At 34.6% G+C, this 22502-nt stretch overlaps 1 protein-coding gene across 1 annotated transcript in view; it reads left to right on the forward strand.

The window, feature by feature from the left end:
• Nucleotides 1-2015: 2015 nt before the first annotated feature.
• The window catches only part of DLC1 (DLC1 Rho GTPase activating protein), a 310261-nt gene continuing 289774 nt past the window's right edge, over nt 2016-22502 (forward strand). The window contains exon 1 of the mRNA XM_048941137.1: nt 2016-2033. The gene's annotated coding sequence lies outside the window, so the exon portion shown is untranslated. The remainder of the gene's footprint in view (nt 2034-22502) is intronic.

The raw sequence follows: 22502 nt of genomic DNA on the forward strand, positions 1-22502 counted from the left end.
CTACTTCTCCCTCAAAAGCAAAATCCATCTTGGTTTCATTTGTATTTTGATCTAAACCTCGGTTAAAAAAAATGTATCCAATCTCTATTAGCATGCATGCTTGTGTGTGTGTGTGTGTAAAACAATAGGAAGAAAGGGTTATATTTGAGAATAGAAAAAAATATATGTAACCAATAACCAAATAAGAATGGCATTCTTTTACCTGTTAAGAAGTCTTATCATCTATCTTCTCTCTCCACATGTGATCTGTCAATATAATTTCTGTGTTTCCATGATATATATAATTCACACACAGTTCCAGGCAAGTTTTTCATTTCCTATGTATTATTAGAGCACAATTTCTTTTTCTTTGAAAATAATAGAAAAATGGAGCCACGTGGGGAGTAAAGCAAAGCACAAAATAGATCTACAGCAATGCGTTCTGTCTGACATCAAACTGTGCACGAACAACCTGCTAACAAGCAGGAAAATGAAGAAAGGGCCTAGAGGTCACTTCACAGTTCAGCTTTTTGCTTGTCATTGAATGCTCCTGTGGGAACCCACTGGATCATGGAAGACAGCTCACAGTTAAAGGTGTCAGGCTAGAATGGAAGGCAAAACAAAAGCTGAATAAAAGCTCTACGATTCTGCAGGAGATATAACAGCTACATAAAGATCATCCACAAAAAAAAAGACATGTATCTGAGTTTCTGAGTAAAGAGGAAAACTTAGACCACATAGAACTACAGAAATGATGTGGTAGTCAGTAATTCTACCTGTAAGAATACTGTTTTCCATTCAGATGTGATACTGTATATATTACAGAACTTCTACATTGCAAGTCTATGTACTCTATGGGAGAAATTACTCAGGTTTATTAACAACTTGTATTGACTGCATTGAGGCATTTTTAAGGCATGAGGTCATGGGGGATTGGGGGAGCTGGCAATAAAAATATCTCCTCTTTGCCTGATTATGTTAGCTGTCCATTATTTAAATGAGAAAATTATCCTCCTCTCCTCAACCTGTAAGATTAACTGTGCTAAAAAATAGATCTTTTTGGCTGTTTGGGTGGGTTTTATTTTGTTTTTAATTCTTCTTTGTCATTTGATGAACTTTGTTCCAAATATATTCTCCAGTGAATCAAAGGAATGGGCTGGCTTTACGTATTACAGGTATGTGTGTAGCCTATTCAACAAAATTCAGTAAAACAAATTATGAACCTTTCTTTTAGTGTATTGCTGGGATAAATGACAATATAGTTCCATGTTTTTCAGAGGTACTTTAAAGACTTGTTTAAGGAGTTTAAGTCTCCAGGGGCTTTGATTCTCTAATAGACTTTAATCAGACTGAGATGACATCTCTGATGGACAGTTATTTATTTAGCACCAGATTTGGGAGCACAGTGAACTTTCTTCAGTATCTCAGAATGCTGCAAGCTAGGGTTAGTAGCAGGGCTGCATACTACTATGAAGAAAACAGCTCTGAAGTGCACTGCAGTGCTCTAAACAAAATAACAGTTCCCTGAAATTTTCACATGGAAAATTTCTGTCAAAGACTAGAGAGCCTCTCAACAGAATGCTGGGCCAGACACTGCTGAAACTGGCCCTGGGTACATTTAGATCATACAGGTATGAAAATGCCTTCCTATGGAAGAATTTTCATTTCCTTATAATAGCCCATCAAAGCAACTGAGAAACTCTAGCTGATGAACACAAATCAGCCTACAGCCCCAATTTAACACACAAGAAGTCTAAACTCTTCGTATGTGTCATGGTTTTATGATTTTTTGGTCATCAGTATTCCACACCATAACATCATGTAATGCACTGGGGGTGGGGTTTGATATCTGCCGAATGTTCATCTGTCGGAGAAGAACTACATTTCCCCAGGAGACTTTGCGGTCAGCAAGGGGATATAACTCCAAGCAAGGTCACCTGATCCTTCTTCTTCGCTGTCTGCTCTTCGCTGTCTGCGCTTCGCTATCTGCGCTTCGCCGTCTGTACTTCAGTCACTCAACTGGACTGCACTTCTCACCCCAGCATTGTGGTGAGGTCTATACAATTCAAACAGACTCTCTCTCTCTCTCTCTCTCTCATTGTATTTTACTAATACTATATTTAGTAAAATCATTTGTTCCACCTCAGATCAGTGCTGTTGTTTTCAAGTATTTTGGGGTCCCCTGCTTCCCCTTTCCCAGAGGCGCGGATCCGCAGATCCCTCCGCCCTGCTGGTCACGGAACTGGGCCGGACCAGCCCATAAACTGTTGACAGTATGCTATAAAGCCAAGGAATAGTGCTCAATGAAATCACATAGTTGTTATAACCCTGAGGCATTAGATTTGATCTTGGCTAATCCCAGGTGGCTTTTGACATGACAACAGATACAGGCTCTGAACACCTCATGGTCCCAGCTATATGCAGTTTTATAGAGTTATGATAATAGAAGATAGCTTCACCAATGTAGTACTGCACAGGTACTCCCTGGAAGTTAGGTTATAGCCCCTTACTAGTGCTTTAAAAAGTATGCTTGCAGTATTCCTGCATCTCATTGCACTGCATCTTGTATACGCTTCAAACTGTATCTAGCCACATTCACATGCACTAGCAAACCACTGGAAGTCAAGATTCTTCAAGTTTCTGACTACCAACAGCATGAGACTTTGTAGGTTGTGTTATGCAGATTCAAGGCATATTGAAGCCATAAGTATAATGATTTCAGCCTTGTAATGCAAAGAAGTTATAAATTAAATGCACTGCAGCGTGTTTTTCAATGGTTTGCACACTAGTCTGTTACAAATGCCAGATAAGGATAATATTATGCATAAGCTTATAAGAAAACAAAAATATGTTTTCTTTTACCATTCAAAATCTTTTATTGAAAACTGTTGAATTTTTTTCTTCTGATGTATGACTACAGAAGTGTATGAATTAAAGATGTAGGTGTAAATCAACATATGCTTACCCATCACTGCACTCTAGTAATTACATGGAGGAATTATTATTAGATAATGTTTTTCAGGCAAGCTTCCAAAAGCAGAGCAGTGCTAATAATGTCATTTAAAGTCAGGGTTACCTTTATGGATCCCAGTGATGCGTATTTTTTGAGTAGCTAATAACTCATTAATGTCATTTCACAGCTAAAATACTGAGTAGTGTTTGACTTTCTGTTCTTGTGCCATTACAGGTAGATTGGTTTTATTTGGTCAAGTTGTGGTTGTGAGTATTTAGCAGCCTGTCAGTGGATACCAGGCAGTGAAAGGATTAAATGTCATACTTCTGAGAACTACAGGAAAATTTTTTTTTGAATAAGGTGTCATCCAGACTGAAAGCTTCTCACAAGGTTAAAAATAAAATTCCATTTTATACTGAGTTACAAGTAAAGAAAGAGTTCTCACAGCATAGATGTGATTTAAAATGAGTTTGAACAAATGTTACAAAGGAATAATAATATATGTCAGAAGGCCTTTTTTTATATAACATGGATTATTTTAAAAACGTAGACGAAAAATTTTAAATGAGATCAGATTGATAATGCAAGGTGAAAAAGAAAAAGGATATTCTCACATTTTCAAAGACAAACTTTGTAAATTTGACATGCAAACACTTAAGAAACTTGTCAATGTTTTATACTCCACTGAAGTTTGACAGTGAATCCCAGCTCAAACTTGAATTGTTTGTATGGCATAAACTGCGATTGAGTTGAAGTGCTGATCTGCTATGCAAAGTAGTTGCTGGGAAATTGTCTTTCCTATAACATCACTAGCCAACTGAGGTGGGCATACAAAGTGACACAAGGAACAGAAGGCATAAATAGAAATTTATTGACGTAAGAAGAAAAAGTAATCATAGCTTATGTTTTCCCAAATTTCAGAAGCACTGAGGTAGGCAGTCTGGGACAAGTTCATTATTAAAAAAAGTAAAAAATAGACCTGAAGTCAGTGAAGGTTCATCTGCTTGTACTGCAAAATCCTGTAGCCCCATTAACTTTGTTGTCTGAGACTTGAATTATATGTGCCTACCATTTACAGCAGCAGTTCCTATTTTTCAGCACTCATGACTCCTTAAATTAGCTACAGCTGGCCCTAGCGTGTGGCCTAGTAGCTTCCAATTCTCAGGAAACAGCTGATGCATTTTTTGTAAATCAAGCTGGGAATAGGAAGAGGTTTTTTTTTTTTCTTTTTTCTTCATATTTTATGGAACTAGTCATTCCTTGCTATATTCATCACTAATTTTCTAAGATATGACTTCCCTCTTTCCATTCTATTATGTCCTGAAACAGGTGAGTGAAATGTAAACATTAGTATTAGTTGTTTGGGTTTTTTTCTTTTTTGTTGTTTTGATTTTGGGGGGGCGGGGGGTTGTTTTTATGTTTTTTTGTAAATGTTGCCTTACAAAAAGGTCATTTCACAAGGGTTGTACAGCAAGCACCTTCATACATATGATGGTGTGGTTTAAAGCCCTCAACTGAAATCAGGTCTGATTTATAAGATAAGTTCAAACAAAACTTCTAAAGGTGGTGAAGAAAAATCAAATGTTTTGGCGAAAAGAAAATGTGAATGGAACGTAGATATATTGAATTCAAACTAAAAGCTACCTCTATTGGTCCAGACAGTTCTTCAAACGCTTGTATCAAGAGAGTAAGTGAATTGATAGGCATATTTTATGGGAAAGTTCTAGTAACTTGATTTGCTGATTGAGCTACAATGCGTAGGAACTATTTCCATTAAACTAGAGTCTCTCTGACTTGTAAGTCACATGCCAAGTTAATGTTGCAATAATAATTTAGTTGCAATAGAATAAGCGTTAGCACGCATTTGACAGAATTCTGAAGTGATTGTGTATCCACTAAGATATAGACAGGTGAATGTATTAGCCAGAACAAATGAGGAATGCTTAAAGTATGCTTTAAACTTTAAAATCTGTAAGAACGTATTAGCAAAACTTGACTAAAATACAAAAGCTATACCAGGCCATTCTGGTGGCTAGCTTTTGTGGACAAACTTAAGAGTGTGAAGCCAGATAGCAAACTCTTGGGAGCAAGAGTAATTCATAGTCCTCTATAATAAGAAAAACTTGAGATGAAATAATTTAAATATCTGTCTCAGACACAGAGAAGAAATGGTGAAACTGTTGACTTTTGGGGGAGTTTAAGCTATTAAATATGACATTTTTACTGTCATCTTTTACTAAGGTATGAATTGACTGTTGTACCATTTTGGCTTTAATTGGTTCCAGTGTTTCTCTTATGTCTGAGTTGAGGCAGCCATAGATTTATGGAAAAATGTGATATAAATGTTGTTTTCAAATTCTTTGACTGGGCCTGCTGGATAAGGTTCATTGATCTGAGTACAATAGAATGCAACCTTAGCAGTCTAAACTACTTTTGTCCCATTCTGTTCCATCACTCCACCATTGAAAAAACTGATATAATTTTCTTTGATTTTTTTCTCATTTAGCTATATATCTAATATGGCGAATATAAGTATTATGTTTATTATTCTAAGTATTGCAGACATTATCATTGCGTGTTTCTGGCTTTTTTTTTTTTTTTTTTTTTTTTTTTTTTTTTAATTGTTAAGACTGTTTCTTCTTAAAATGTTCCTCAAATACATTTATTTCTTGCAGTCTGTAGCAGGAGGCCCAATCTCACTATGTTTATCCATAGTTTAAGTGTATGATTCCTCAAAAAGTTTGAAGATTTGTAAAGAGTTTAAAAAAACATTGAATGTGAAGTCCATGTTTGAAGTACACCTATTACAGAAAATTGTGAGTAGACTACAATAAAGGATTAGTAGAATACTGGGAACTAGAACTGTTAAGTCTGGTGAAGAGAAGGCTGAAGTGGGACCTTATTGCTATCTTTCAATACCTGAAAGGTGCTTGCAGTGAGAGTGGGGTTGGTCTCTTCTCACTGGTGACAGGTGACAGGACAAGGGGAAATGGCCTCAAGTTGCACCAGAGTAAGTTTAGGTTGGATATTGGGAAAAACTTCTTTATGGAAAGAGTGATTAAGCACTGGAATAGACTCACGAGCGAGGTGTTTGAGTAACCATCCATGAATGTGTTTAAAAACTGTTTGTGTGGTGCTCATGAGACATGATTTAGTGGTGGGTTGTTGTAGTTAGGGTAGTATGGTTAGGCTGCAGTGGACTTGATCTTTTCCAAATTGAGCAATTCTGTGATTTCAAGTCCCTTTCTAGCAATGCACTCTCCTGTTTGGATGTGTGAATGATGAAGGAAGAATACAATACAAATACAGTAACACAAGCCCTTTGAAGCTGAGAATTTCAGAAGCTCGTAATGTCTTCTTTAGTTCTGAGTGTTCCCAACGTCAAAAGTATTTCAATTTCTTAAACACTTAGCGTTAAATATTTTTGCAAAAGAGAAGTTCTCTTTTGCTCACAAAATGCAAGTATTAGTGCATTAAATCTTTATGTACAGTATCATAATGATTTTAATTCCCTGTAAAGCTACAAAATCTCTGCAGTATAATGTTAAAAACATTGGTAGCTGTTTCTTCAAATGAAAAAATGTGACAAGACCTTTACCTTTGGAAATGATTGCTGTTCTTAAAATATGCATTAAATCTGCATGGTGAGTATCAGTAATTCTCAAAGAAAGCAATTCTACTTAAATTGTAGGACTTGGCCGCACTTTATAGAACTTTTTATAGTTCTTGCTCAACATACTAATGTCTGTCTGACCACATTTATAGAAAACAAAATTCTTTTTTTATATTGAGTTCCCTGTACTTAACTGATTTCTACTGGAAAAGTAAAGACAAAAAGACAAAACAAACCATACTGTGTCTTAACATACTTTTTACTTAGAATTGTGTTCAAGCTATCATCAATTGAAAATGAGAGGAATATATGGTAAGTTAACTTATAATCAAAAATTTTTAGTAAATTACTGCTTCAAATTTTTCCTTTCATTTTTATTATATTCTGACTCTGTTTTTATTTGCCTGTTTAATCATTAACTGCATCTGAAAAAATACTCTGAAGTGAAATACAGCCCTATAAAGCCTTCTAGCCTACAGCATATTCAGCAAAATCATGTTAAAAGCTACAAGCTAACTTTTTTAACGTCAATGCTAACATTTCCGATAAAGAGGGTTCAAAAGAAATATCCAGCAACTAAGCTTTTCAATATATAGATGAATGACTTTTAAAACTTTGTAAAGACTATCATGAGATGCTATTTCTTTTTATCTGTTTAAAATCTTATTACAGATCATTCATACCTATATCACACTTCAAGATGCATAGAAATCAGTATGTTTTAACTCCATTCTTAGGATTTATTTTCCATAAAGGTAGAGCTGGGAAGAAATAACATCTCTTTTTCACAGCAATGAACCAGACAACAGTTCAGCATGACTGACCAGGGCTGCCCCATAGAAGTCAGAAGGATAGACAAGTATTTTTGTTTTACTGGCAGAAACATCAAGCTTACTCAGCAGTTGATAATATGATTATGACATATCTTCACAAAGAATTACAGGATTGTTAAGGTTAGAAGGGGTCTCTGGAGGTCATGTGGTCACCTACTCTTGCTCAAATGGGGGCATCCAGCATAGATTGCCTGGGATTGTGTCCAACACAGGTTGTAACAAATGTTTGTAAAGCCAAAAAAAGAAAAAATAGGCTGATGTATTATGGCTTCCCATCTAAAGCTGATGGGATCATTCAGTCTGAATCTGCCTTTAAATTTCTAGCAATATTTCCTGGCTGTTGTACAAAGAAAGCACAACAGCTCTTGCAGTTTTTCATGAAATAATATTTGGTGAGGTATAAGAGACCTTTGAGTAGACAAATTACTGCAAAATTTTATTGACTCGTTTGCATTATTTTTAGTCTTGTGTGTCACGAAATCCCTCAAGGCTGTCAAAGTCCAGGTATGCTTCTGATCACCCTGTCCATTGATTTCCTGGCTTTTTAGAGTCACCAAAGCAAAATTTTTCCCTCTGCAGTTCCTTGTGATGGAAGCTCATAAACCAGGAAAGCACAGCTTCTGTGAGGGCTGTTGGAATTCTTGGGCATTTAATGAGTTTCACAGGTTGGCCTTACTTTTGAGAAAGGAGCAGCTCATGTAAACCCATGTAAAATCATGCTCAAGTCAAGTCAGATACAAATATATAATATCTTCAATTTTAAACAGCAGAATAAACCCAACAACAAATTTTTAGAGAAGGTGGTATTTGTTTTTTAAAAAGAAAATTTAAAAAAAAAAAAAAGCACAAGCAGGGAAAGCCTCTATAATTACCTACGTTTCACTAAGATCAAATCCGAGAGATATCTTGACCTTTCTTTGGACATTTGGTTCATACATTTCATCAGAATTTATGATATCTGAATGTATCTCATCTGAGGCTGTAGTCAGAAGGCAGACTGCACTCCTGCTAAAATAAATCAGCATTTGCAGCAAATCCATTTCCTGAAGTCAATGAAGGGTTTCCATTTGCATACGCATTGGAGGCTGTCTTCTTTAGAACAGTTAAGTCCAATACTGTTAGATTCAAACATTATTATTGCACTGTCCCCTACTCACATAGACTGTCTATACTATGGATTTCAGCATCTAATTAATCTAAAAGTTTGCAAAACATTTCATACTATGTTTATTGGTATGAAACAAAATAACATTGTAGGAAGCATAACATGAAAGATTTTCTTATGGATTTCTAGTTCTCCTGTTTGAAAGACTTAATGTCAACTCTTGAGATATGCTAAAATTATACAGTAATAAAAAGAGTTAGATAGTAATCTAACAAGCACAGCTACAGTTATTGTCAAAGTAAGAAGAAATAGATTATATTATCATGGTTGGACTAAATGATCTTTAAGGTCTTTTCCAACCTGAGTGATTCTATGATTATTAGAGTTGCACGAGGGCTGATCCAAAACTAATGCCTCCTCTTTCATGATATTGGCCCACAACATCAGAGGCTAATTTTGGTGTCGTGGTAGTAGAAATTGAACCTTCCTAACAGTATTTTATTACATTTTGTTGTGTGTGATAATGTGGGCAATATTTCCCTTGCAACAATGGTGTCATAGCAGTGAGTCACATCCACTGGTACAGATTTTTTTACAGGACTGGCAGCATGCAGGCTCTTCTTCATTACTGGTGAAAATGCACAACTATCAGTGGTGACTATGTTGAAAAGTAGTGTTTTGTAGCTGAGAATTTGTTTATCAAGTAGTGTTATTGCTCTCTTTCTATCTGTTGTAGTTTCCACAGAAATATAGTAGCAGGCATTACTCTTGGAGAGATCTACCTGTCTGCCTGTACTATTTAGCTTGTGTCTAGAATATTAGAACTGGATCAGTTATACTGGAACCTGAGTTTGTTTCTGCTCAACTTAGACATTAGGAACTGTAGAAATGTTGAGAATTGTAAAGGTGTTATAGAACATTCAGAAAAAGGAGCTTTAGATATCGTTTTGATCCTGAAACCATCTGTTCATTATGACTGTGGAATACTTTGAATAATTATCACCTACCAGAATTTGTCGTGTTTTTTATCATAAAATCCTTACAAAAAAGATGTCTTTATAGAACAAATTCTGCTTCCATGAAAGGAAACACTACTAAAAAAAATTTGGTTATGAATATTGGAGAAAACCACATTAGATAAGTTGCTGTGAATAATATTGTTAGCCATCACTCTACAATGTCTTTTTAGTTGTGGAAGTAGAATGGTGTCTCGCTCCAATTTATAGGAGGGAGAGGAGGTTCTTTTATTATCTATATACTCGGCGTGAGATTAAGAAACAACGGTTCAAATGTTGGTCTGACCAGTTTATTACAAATCTTAATCAGGGAAATGGGGAAGGGGAAGGCGGACACTATTGTGATTTAGGGTAATGGGGAAGGGAAGGAGGGCGATAGAAAAGATAGGAAAGAAGAGGCAAGGAGTCTTTATAGGAAGCAAGAGGGACATAGTCACCACCATGGATCCAGCGAGGTTCGTAGTTCAGTCTTTGATCTTCAGTAGTGGTGGGTCGTCAGGCATTGTTGTTCTGTTGACAACAATGACAACGACCATGGCGATGATGGCCACTTTTCAATGCTTTTCAAAGTGGTCGAGTCAGCTCCCTTTGGAGTGACAGCTCAAAGCCAAGGTGATTGAGTCAGTTCTCCTTGCGGTGGCAGCTTCTGGCTCTGGGACCTCAGCAGGAAATTCCTTTGTTCTTATCTTTCTGGCCTTGCCAGCAGATAAGAGGAAGCAGGGAGGCACCAACTTGTATCTTGCCTTATGAAAGATACAATGGCATTGTCCCCCAGTCTTCCATAGCAAACAGGAGTTATTTGGTAACAGGCTAGATCTTTTGCCAGTAAACAGTCCTGAGCACTACCTTCCGAAGGCAAACAGCTCCAAAGATGTAAAATTGTCCACACAGTGATGTTGATTGCCACATAAAATCCATCACTTGCCTCCTCAACAAAATACCTAAGGAAGCAAGCTTTGAGCCAAAAAAACAAAGAAGGATTCTCAGAAACGGGCATGTTGGTAACAAGTACAATATTTTAAGTAACAAAATTTCTTTTTGTAGAAAAAACTGCAGTTTGTGCTTAGGAGTAAAGATAGATGAGAAGAAAAATCTAAGAAAGTAAAACATCTGCACTACGCTGAAGTATAATTAGAAAAATAATAAGAATTTTTGCTTTATTGGCACTGTTCATTCTTAGATTAATTTATCTTTTTCCTCACAGCTTCTCTATGAAATTTTTGGTTGTAAACATTTTATAATATCTAACAACTATCAATGCCTATATCAGTTACTAAAGTAATAACGCTCTTTTTTTTTTTTTTTTCTCCCCACGTGACACTTCATTGTTGAAGTGACAGTGAAATACATGGGTAACCACCATGAAAGATTTTCTCGATCAAAAATTCTCCAAACTAGATTTATTGTTTCAATACTTGTTGTAAAGTTCATAGCGGACACTTAGAAGGTATTCTCACAATAGAAGCAAGATAAAATGATATTCCACAAAGATGTGCTTGAAGATAGATAGATGACCACCTGACAAAGGTTGGTTGTGAGAAGTATAACTCCATAATTTTTTTTATTTCTTATAGCAGCATGATGCTCTATCTGTTGGCAGTCTTAACTTATTTGCAGTTGTGACCTTTCAGAATCAGGAGTGTTGTTCCACAGGGATCTGAAAAATACCTTGAAAACATAAGAAATATATATTTTTTTTCAAATATTTTGCTTTAACTCTCTGTCAATGTTTCTTTCAAGTATTGAGGAAAATGTTGCAAAACTTTTCCTCTGGAAAAATTAAAAAAAAAATAATGTTTGAATACTATCTCTGTATTTAAATCATTATGAAATGAAGTGATTTAGATCTATGTTGTAGAGAATATGATATTACTAGAGATGGACAAAATGTTTCGTTTTGAATTCATCACAATAATACACAGGCACTAGAGATTTATATACTTTTTTGAGATCCTGTGATTTACTTAGGTTTTGTCATTAAGTATAACTTTCTTCATTTCTTTGTAGTTAGCATGACTAGTTCCAGACAGTGATGTCATATTAACTCCCACAGTTACATACGGCTGCCTGACTGAAATCCTAGAATGCTGCTAGTTGATTAAAAAAGCTTCCCTTCCTTTCATTGTCAGTAAAAACATTTTGTTTGATTTGGTTATAATGAGAAGTAAATCTACATAGTAAGTCTTGTAGTAGCTTGACTGGTAATATTTTTCTTAGAAAATATTTTGCCTAATGGAAGAATTTAATGTATTTTTTCCCACACTTTTTTTGCTTTTTATTTTCTTCCAAAGTTCAGGGAAAATTTTTAATTATCTGTACTTGATTCTTTTCCTTAAATATCTGTAGGCACTGCTGAACTGCACATACCATGATAGAGAGCTATGAATATCATACAAAACTCAATCTTTAGCATGCAACACTAATTTCAATGCCATAGATTTCTGCTGTGTATGCAAAGGACACTCAGTGCTCTGTTTTCACAACTTGCCATTCATTTTAAGATTTTCAGTGCCATTAATAATTCGTATTCCACCAAGCTCAGTTCCCAGATATTCACTGCATTCTATCTTCCTCTCTACCCATTACTTCTAATTTCTTTATCTAAAGGCTAATTCTTGGGTGTTTTAATCTTGTGAAATTGTAGTACACCATGAAACATGGAGGAAAATGTTGGTTGCTTGAATTACAACTGTTTATGTCCTCACTATCTGCTGTCAAAGGAATTGCAATAAAAACACATCTGTAAAACAGGAATAGCAGTAGATTGATGTCATGCAAATATTAATGCAAACTATTTAGATTCGGTCACTGCTATGTTTAATGATTGTTTTCTTAAAAGAAAGTTAAATTGCATTGTCAGTCATGATTCAGGTAATGAAAACCTTACCAAGTTATTTTTGAGCAATAAATAATTATTAAAAATGTTAAACTATCATTAAAGCTTAATTATAGGGTACATCAACAAATAAATAACATTGCAATGTCAGTCATCTGACTGACAAGACATGGTCAAGTTATTAACTGCTGAATTCATTATAATGATTTTCATTCAAATTAAATTTCTATATACAGCTCAGATGCATTTTTAATACATTGTCAGGAACAAAATTGGGAATTTGAACATGAAATTTTGTATACTGATAGATTTTAAGAATGACTGAAATCTTTTTTAGGTAATGTAAACTACAAAGTACCATTACTTTGAACGGAGGTAGCCATTATAGTCTCCTTCATGTATTTTTATTAAAAACAAACAAATAAATAATCCCAAGCTCAACTAACTTATCTGTTTTACCTTATCCACCTTGAGAATGTGCTGAATTAGAACAATTCTTTCCTTTGGAGTCATCAGGGAAAGCCATGGGAAGAACTAGAAATGCTAGGGATCCCTGTGGCTATGAGTAACTGTGGCATACAGGACATGTCCCTAGACACACATCAGTATTCTGGAAATAAGGCAAAATTCAACTGAAGAACTGCAGGGAGTTTTGGTATTTGAACTTGTTACCCTGACCAATAGATAAATCAGTGGTAATCGCTGGAAGCCGAAAAAGCCAAGCATACATTCAGAGCTCCCCGAGATTCAAATAAAAATGTTGGGATTTTTTTTTTTGTTATTATTTTTTATGTCTTTAAATAATAACAAGACCCATTAATTCAACACATCGCACATCCCTGCTCAGAAGTATTTGTTTTAGAGGATATTCACACTAGAGGAAAAGCAAATTGATGGAACCCAGATAGAAACACCTTAAAGAACTGAGTAATTCGACAGCCTCAAGATGCCAGCAAAGAGCATGTAAATGTTGAGCACGGTTATTATAAACTCAAAGTGCATATGAACATCAAACCTATGTATGCATTACCTAGTTAATGCAGGTACTTCAGTGCACTGGGTGGTGCTTCTCAGGAAGGAAAAAAATATACCTACATCTGTTTAGTTGACGATATCTCAAGAGCAGTGTTGCTTTGTCCTAATGTCTTTTCCTTATTTCTGAGTGTTTTGGAAGTATGCATATGCTTTGTTTACCTTAATATCTCAGATGACAACATTGAGGCAGTGAATATTTCAGTGACCAGCAAAGCTTTTCTTCATGTTGAAAGCAGATATTTAATATGTGTTTTGCCCGCACTTGAATTTAATTTTAAAGTGCTGCAAAAATCTGAAAACAATCTGATAGTTTTTTGGGGAAAAAGAGTATTTTGATAATTTTGAGATGGCACAATCACAGTTTTTTGTATCCGATGACAACGCAAGTATCTCAGGAACGCAGAAGCCCCCATATCAGTACAATATTCTGCTGTCTCTCTATAATTCTGTTTGTTTTTTTTTTTTCTTTCAGCTCTCAAAGCATCTTTCTTTAACAAATCATTAATTTTCATAGTGTCTTACAAGGCTTTGCTGTTGGCTTGCTTCTACATCTTATGGACTGCAGAAACAATAAGCTGAACGTGAAAATTTTTGTGTGCTACATTCTGTAAAGAAGCAGAGCTATATTTGCATTGAAAATGTAGGTTGAGAGGCATATTGTTGAAAGAGGCGTACACTTCTGTTTTGCGTGTCACGCTAGTAGCATTAACTCTTCAAATGTAACACTTGCTGATGCTGTAAACTAGCTTGTCATCCATACCACCAGAATTCCTGAAGATAACATTGGGTGATACACCAGTTTTACAGTGAAAAGGTACTTTGCAGGACTCCACATAAAATCAGTTAGACTTGGTAATATCTATTTTTATCTTATTTTTATGGCTTTCTGTGTATACTTCATAAGTGTATTAAAAAAAATCCTTTTATATTACTATTACATTAAAGGAACAGACTTCATCCTTATGCAGCTGAGGGATAAAACTCAACTCTAAATTCCTCTGGAACATCGCTCTTTTGTAAGAATGGAAAAGAAACAAAAACAGAAAAGACTGAGAGAAAATGACTTCCCAATGCATACTTCTTGTAGTAATAAAATATTAGTGTGGGGGTTATTTTTTGTTTTTTTTTTTGTTTGTTTGTTTGAGAAAGATTGGATTTTATGGTCTTTTATTTAGTTTGTCCCCTAGATCTTATCAAGAATAGCACTATCAGCAACAAAAAACCTCTGTCTGACATTCTGGGATAAAATACACAAAGTAGATCAGAGTTGCAAGCTACATAAAATAATGCTTTTTGTTCTCTTACTCCTTGTTGAGCTTCAGCTAGTACATTCTGTCCAGTGCAGGGCACTGAACTTCCAGTGAAGACATGAACCTGCTGGGAACATCTAGAAGAAAGTGAAAATAATCAAAGTTCTTGGTGGTTTTTTTTTTTTTTTAGCCTCTATGAGAAAAGACTGAGAGAACAGGGAATGAAAAAAAATAAATCTCAAAATAGATCAGAATTGTGTTGGCTCTTCTGAACTCAGTCTCTGCTTTGTGTAAGAATGTTTTGTGTCGATTTTCCTTAAGGCGGAAAAAATAATAAAAAAGAGAAGCTGAAGAGTTAGGATTTCTTATGGTATAAAATTCTCTCTAAATCAGCTGTTTTCTGAACAAGTAGCTAACAGACTATCCAAGTGCAAGGGAATGGGAGGGGGTAGATTTCTTTATGGGTTCCATTTATAGTGACATATGAGGGCTGATTCAAAAATAATGCTTTCTATTTTATTATGTTGGCCCATGATGTCAGAGGAAATGTTGGCAGTATGGCAGTAGAGATTACACCTTTCTGCCATTACATTTTGTTGCTGTGTGCCGGATGACAGCAGAGAAACATTCTGACAAAATGGCGTCTGGCACGGAAGATCATGTGAGGCAAATGCATATCATTGAATTCGTCCATGTGCAAAAAATTGCACCCATTGACACTTACCTAAACTGCTGAATTTTTATGACGACTAAGCAGTGAATGTGAGCACAGTGAAGTGGTGGGTGGTGCTTTTCAGCTGTGATGACTGAGTGACAGTGGCTCATCTACGTCGGTGTAGATTTTTATCAGCACCACATGCAAGCTCTTCATTGCTGGTAGAAATGCATAATTAGGGGTAGTAAATACGTTGAAAAGATATTTTTTGGTAGCTGAAAATTTGCTCTATTTAGAGGTGTTATTGTGCTCTTTGTTGTAGTTTCCGTGGAAATAAATAAGAGGCATTAATTTTTCAGCTATGTATGTAGGTTTGTTATGAGTAATATCTGTTTGTAGTATAATTCTCTAATGTGCTTAATCTAGGTTGCAGAAAATTCTGGTAGAAACTCAATCTGCACTGTGCACAGCCATTTTGACTGTGTTCTTAGCCATATATACTGTTAGAAATTTTGTTCACTATTCAGCTCATAACTAGGTTTTTATGAAACACCATTATGTTTCTCTGTGCTCTTTGTGATTACCTACTTGATCCCACAATTCTAACTTGATCCTATATGAGATTATTCTGCTCAAAAAAGTGACTTCATCCAGAGTAGAGTCATTAATAACCATATCGTTTACTCTAAGATGAAATTTATGAATTAGAAGATTAATTTAATTTAATGGAATAATATAGCTTTTTTTTTTTTTTTTTTTTTCTGCTGCTGCTGGCAGCCTAGGGTCTCTGAGGAGGTCTGCCTTCCAATTATGTCACCTACCTTCACATTCTTTTCTCAGTATACCATGTAAAATGCTATTCACTACAGAGTTTGCATTATCATTCCCTCCATCCAATTTAAATTAAGATAGTTTTCAGATTATCAGTCCTTCATCGTGCTCAAAAATGGAGAGAATAGATGTTTAAATTAATTACGAGCTTGATTATTCATAGTTCTTAATGTCCTCAAGCCCTCTTGTATAGTGGAATGGGAAGTGCGAATGCTTAGGAGAAACCAAAAAAATTAACGTGACATTGATTACTCATTGCAAGTTGTTATTGTAGGAAAAGAGTTACTTAGAGGTTTTCTTTACATTATTGATGTTTAATGTCTATTTAAATAAATCACTATTGTAAAATGACAACTTAATGAATCATGTTTTCATCTAAATATTTCTATCTCAGTATTTTTTAATAAAATACCCTCAAAATCTCAATATCTAGAGTGCTTCTAGAAGCGTCATGACATATAGCGAAAAAAGTCCATGCTTGCATCTGTAATATGTGTGTATGAAACACTTTTAAATCTAATTTCAGTTCAGGAACTCACAAATCTAATGATGGAGTGTGTAAATTTTAAGAGGGGATGGTAACAAAAGACAAGAGAGGCTAAACAAATATAAAATTATACCTATTTTACCCCTTTGTCCTTCCTGCAATTATTAGCTCCCTCCTTTATCTATGATTGTATATAATTCTTATTCACACTGATAGGATTATGCAATTTTTAACTTACGTGTTTTATTACTGAAATTGTTACATCATGAGTTTCCTTCACTAGCAGATAATGTAAGTGAACAGGTGAGACTGTATATGTACATTACTTTGTCTGGATCTTAGGTAATCCTAATCAGTTTGATCAGAGCTGTCACTTGAGTGCTTTGAGTGAATTTCAATTGAAGCATCTTGGATACTAAGAAACTAGATCCTATAGTAATCCTATTCTAAGAATTAGAACTCAAGTATTAGCTTCAAAGGGAAGAGGGAAGCATAAGAGGAACTAGAACTGTCAAGGGCAAGTAGAAGTTTCTACTGTAGTAGTATTGCTGACTTCCAGTATGCAAAAGGTTTGCTTGACTAAGCATTAAATGTGGAGTTCAGATGCATCTACAGAACTCATCTACAATGTTTTTATGTTTCTTTCTGCACAACAGATGTATAAATGGGGCTAGAAATCATTGTTCTTCCATGTTCATGACTTCTTGAGTGCTGTTCTCTGTTTGAAACAGTTATGCCTCTGTTAAAAGTTAATGTAAAAAAGAAAAAAAAAAAAAAAGACAGTGTAAATATGCCTTCTGATTCCAGATAACACTGAAGGTGATTTTATCATGTTCTAGTTCACCAACTGTGTGCCATGTGCTGTGATGAAGAAAACAAAAATGTACAGTGTAAATTTGCTCCACACAGTGGAGTACAACAGTTCACAAAAAGAAGTTTTCATACTTTAAATAAAAGCGTAGAAATGGAAGTATAGGCTTAATCATTTAAACTGGCATGTTTCTCTTTGCTACACCTGCAAGAGCAAATATATGACCATGTTTGCAGTATTTTATTCAATATATAAACAAATAACTCCTTCCCAAACATCAGGGGTACATTTAACACACTATACACAGAAAAAAATGGCAATCCAACAGCACAGTAAATCCCTGTGATTGCTTCCATAGTGACAGTGAAGTGCTTTATGCAACATCTTGAAGTAGGTCCTTAAGAAAAGATTTTTTTCAAAGGATATAATCATGATTCTCTCCTTGTTTCCCAAATACACAAGACTTCTCCAGGAAAATGTGTGCGGTTTTTGTGTGTGTGTGTATTTGTTTTATTTTTTTCTTTTCAGAAAGCATATGCATACATCTTTGTTTTATTTTTAATATGAATGTTTATTATTTTTTAAATGTTTCTAGACTTATTTCAGAAGCGCCAATAATTCCATGGAGCAAATATCTTCACAGTAATGTTTTTAATCTCCAAAAATATTATATTGCCTGTGGGCATTGGGTAAGCACTTTTCTGCACTGAAAATCAAGAAATTGTTTTGTTTTTAAATATAGAAGCTTCTGTAATTACACAGGTTTAAGTCCCTTATATCTTATCTTCATACTCAGAAGAAACCTTTTGAATGGTCATTGAAGCATAGAATGGTTTTGCATGAAAAGGACCTTAAGGATCATCTATCAACCTCCATCCAACCTCCTGTTTTGGGCAGGGTTTCCACTCACAGGATCAAGCTGCCCAGTGCCCCATCCAACCTGGTCTGGAATGTCTCCAGGGATGGGGGCATTTATCTGGACAGCCTGTGCCAATACCTCACTACCAGAGTAAAAAATGTCCTCCTAACACTTAATGTAAATCTCCCTTCTTTCAATTTAAAATAATTCCCCTTGTTCTATCACTATCTGTCAGTGTAAGAAGTTAGTCTCTTTCCTGTTTATAAGCTCCTTAAGTAGTGGAAGGCTGCAATGTGATCTTCCTGGAGCCTCAGATATATTTTCATCTGACTAAATCTAGTCAGTTCTAGTTTCCACTTACCTTAGACTATGAGACTGTACTGTACGAGTAATCAATGAAAATAATGACTATTCGATCAGTTCAGGGTCAAATGTTTGACAATGTTTATTTACACCCAAATCTTAGTAATTTATTCATTGTTTCGTGACAGCTAATATATGTTTTTCCATATATACTCAGCCAGAATGTAAATATTAATATGTTAATACTATATAATATTAATATATAGAAATACTTCTATTTTAAGATTATATCCGAAATTAAAGGATAATTTCTCTATTGCTCAATGCTTTAGATTTGAAGATGACAAATCTTTAGGTTGTCATCTTTGTTTTGGCTCTTAGTTTTGCTGGAATAACCAAAATAAGTGTATTTTAGCCTTCAATTTTAAGGTAGATTAAAGTAGATTGTTCAATAGATGATTTTTTAACTTCTTTGTCAGCATCACAGAGTATTGCTACCTGAAATGATTGAAGCTTTATGCATCTATTTCACCTTAACCACTTTTGTCATCATCATATAAATGCCTCAGCAATACTCTCTGATTGACTACGATACACAAATTTTTATCAGCTGGTGTAGATCAGTTCATAGCAGAAATCACAGTTTTTCCTGTCTGCATGACCTCTAAATTTAATTCTTATTTCTGAATTTCTTGTTTTCTTACATCATTCATATGCAATGAAAATCCACCATATCATTCTTACAGATAGTAGTTCTAACTGCAATACTGATTTTCCATGCTGTTTGCTATTCTGTTTTATATTTTCCTTGACTTGAATGCAGACTAATTCTCTCTCCCACACTTTGAAACTGTGACTTCAATTAGTATTCAAACTTCGCAGCTAATTATTTCTAATTTCATTAATACTTTAGCTGTTTGGGGTCAAATCCTTTCATTAACCAAAATGTATTATGCAAATTCTGATTCTACGAGTTTTTGAGTATATTTTCTTCTAGTGAAGAGATAAAATGCCATTAGAGTAGATTTAGCTTCCTACTGGCAGTAATCTTCATAAGGTGAAATCTTTCTATGTTTATAGGTCACTTAATGTGTTTTTGCCATAGAGAAACAAGTCCTTCTCCACTCTGATAAAATAATATAAAAAAATCTTTTAAGTTTGCAAACATTACTAAGTGAGACAAGAAGATAAATTCTTTAAGCAGAAAGTCACTAAATATGAAAGGTTATTAACATCCTAATCGTAAAAATCTGAGACAACCCATTATTTCACTTGGTTTATGACTTCTGAATCTATGATAGTCTTGGAGACATTTACTGCTCAGACTTATTTGTATTTGAAAATATGTAAGTATTACAAAGAGCTGCCTACATCTATAATAGCCAAGTTCTGAAATGAATCTCTCTTTAACTGAAATCAACATAACAAATTATATGTCTGTGCACAAAAAATTATGGGTGTATATATGGCAATACATATATATATGCTTCATGCAAAATAGTGTAGACTTATCCAATTTTTAGCATATTGTAGAACACAGAGTTAGTTGATTTACGCAATATATGAGAAGTTCATTATATTCAGTTTTTATACAGCAATGAAATTTTTTGTCTCCAAGAAAGCTGCAGTAATTTTTACAATTTAATAAAAATTAATGTGAGGTAGGAACTGTATTTTATCCATCCTCTTCTCCTCCTAGATCAAAGCTTTATGTACATAAAACATCCTGGATTTCCATGGGTGCCAACATGAAAATTTATTTTCTCTTTCAGAATTTCGGATGTTTTATACTAGAGTTTGGAATAAATGTCTAATTACTGCCAGGATTCTATAATTTAAAATATGAAGATCTCTACGCATCTCCCATCTGTTCTTCTACCATTCCCCAATACAACCCTCACCTCCCCCACAAAAAAAAAATAGCACCAGCAAGTTTTTTTTTTTAAAGATGAGAGGAACAAACAAACAATTCTACAGATCAGAGATTTTGCTTAACAAAAGATGTTTGGATGTTTCTCTACTGAAATGCATGCTAAAATTCTAATCTGGGCTGATTGCCTTAGTTAAATCTCATCATAGTTCTAACCTTTATTTATTATTATTATTATTTGCATTGATATCTGAAGCTTAACGATTTTCTTTTACATGTTTTGTATTTAGTGTTTTAATGAAACCATGCTTGTCTAAACATTCTGTGCTGTCAACAGATACAAAGTTATTTGAAAGCCTGTTAATGAAAGCATAAAGTGCAACTGCACTGTTATATTGTAGTTGGAAACTTCTTAGATGTATGTGTCCAGGAATATCTTGCATATAAGCCAAAGTGCTGCCATAGGACATAGTGTTCTAGTGCATTAATATTCTTTTCTACATTCTGGAAGATGTGTTGACTAACAGTTTTGAAAATACTTTATAGACAATGCAAAACAAGCCCGAAGACAATAGTCACTACATAATTAATAAATAGGACAGGGTGAAATCAAGAGAAGAAAAGGTTAAAAATTTAAGTCACAGACTCATCTTCTGTATTTTTTGAATGGTGAAAGTAAAAATGGTGACTTATTTGCAATAACTGGAGTAGCAAATTGCTAAGGCTATTCTGTGCCTGAATTTTCAATTTTATCAAGCTGATCGTCTATATTCAACAACAATTCTGGGAAATATTCTGTGGCTTACATCATGACCCTTCTATGATTTTGGTCTTGGAAGTGTCAATCTGGTTAAAAAGGCTGGAAATAGTTTTTGAACAAAACATTTGTAACCATTATATTAGGCAAATGGATCAACCAGGCCAGAACAAGATTAATGCCACCAAAGAAAGAAAATAATTTTGAAATGGATCTTGAAAAATATGTGTATCATATTAGTAATAATACCTTTGCTAACATGCTGGGAATATCCAGCCCTATTTTACTAATAACACTACTAACCCTTAAAACTCATTTTGTATATTTGTGTATTTGTAAATTTGAAGAAGGAAAAAGAAGGCAAAATATAAGACTAGAAAATATAGACAGAGAAATTCTCTGAAATGCACTTCTGAGAGAAAAACCTAGTATATGAAGTCATAATGGTATTAAGTATAATACATAACCAGAAGATGAAGAAACTCAGGAAAATTGAAAGCTTCCAATCATAATCTGAGTTCTGAAAGAGTACAGAAGCCTAACAGAGTAATCTTCAATTAGAACTACACAAAAATTATTGGAGTTTTATTCCCTTTGAAATGACATTAACAAGCAAAACCTTTCTGTAGGCAGCAAACATTGGTTTGTACTTTACTGTTACAACACTGAAAATGTCTGTTCTTTGCTTGCACACAAATGCTTTGTAGAAAAACCAAAGCCAAAGATCAAATAAATGTCAGAGCTCAAACTAACTCTCATATAAAATATACATATCTTTCTCCTCTGCCAGTTTCAGCTGGTAAGCAGTGTCTGCTAGCAGAATTCTGTTGCATATTATTTCTTAAACAGTACAGTGACCAAATAACATATTAAGATCTTCTGCAGCAGAGATCCTCTTTTGTTTATGTTTGTAGATAAGACTACTTTTTTTTTATCACTATACTGTGTTTACATCACGTGAATATTCACTAAGATTTTTTTCAGCCCCCTCCCCCCTGTAATAATTGCTGCAGTTGCTGTAGAAACGGTCTAATATTGCTGACAGTGGACAGGATAACTTATTTGATTGAAAATAATTGGTTCTGTAACACCTCATCAAGGAATTTTTCTTATCCTGGAATTTATCCAGGACTAGATGTTTCATCTGAAAACATCTGGAGCTTTGATTCAACATATACAAAGGCAGAACTGATAGTGTGGTGACAGAATCAAGTCTCACAGGTGTACAGATAGGCAAGTTACATCATCCCTTGCATTAAAAAGTCATTGTTTACTTAAAACTTCAGTTTAAAACCGTGATTGTTTGCTC

This window comes from Lagopus muta, chromosome 4, assembly GCF_023343835.1.
Source record: "Lagopus muta isolate bLagMut1 chromosome 4, bLagMut1 primary, whole genome shotgun sequence".
Lineage (NCBI taxonomy): Eukaryota > Metazoa > Chordata > Aves > Galliformes > Phasianidae > Lagopus > Lagopus muta.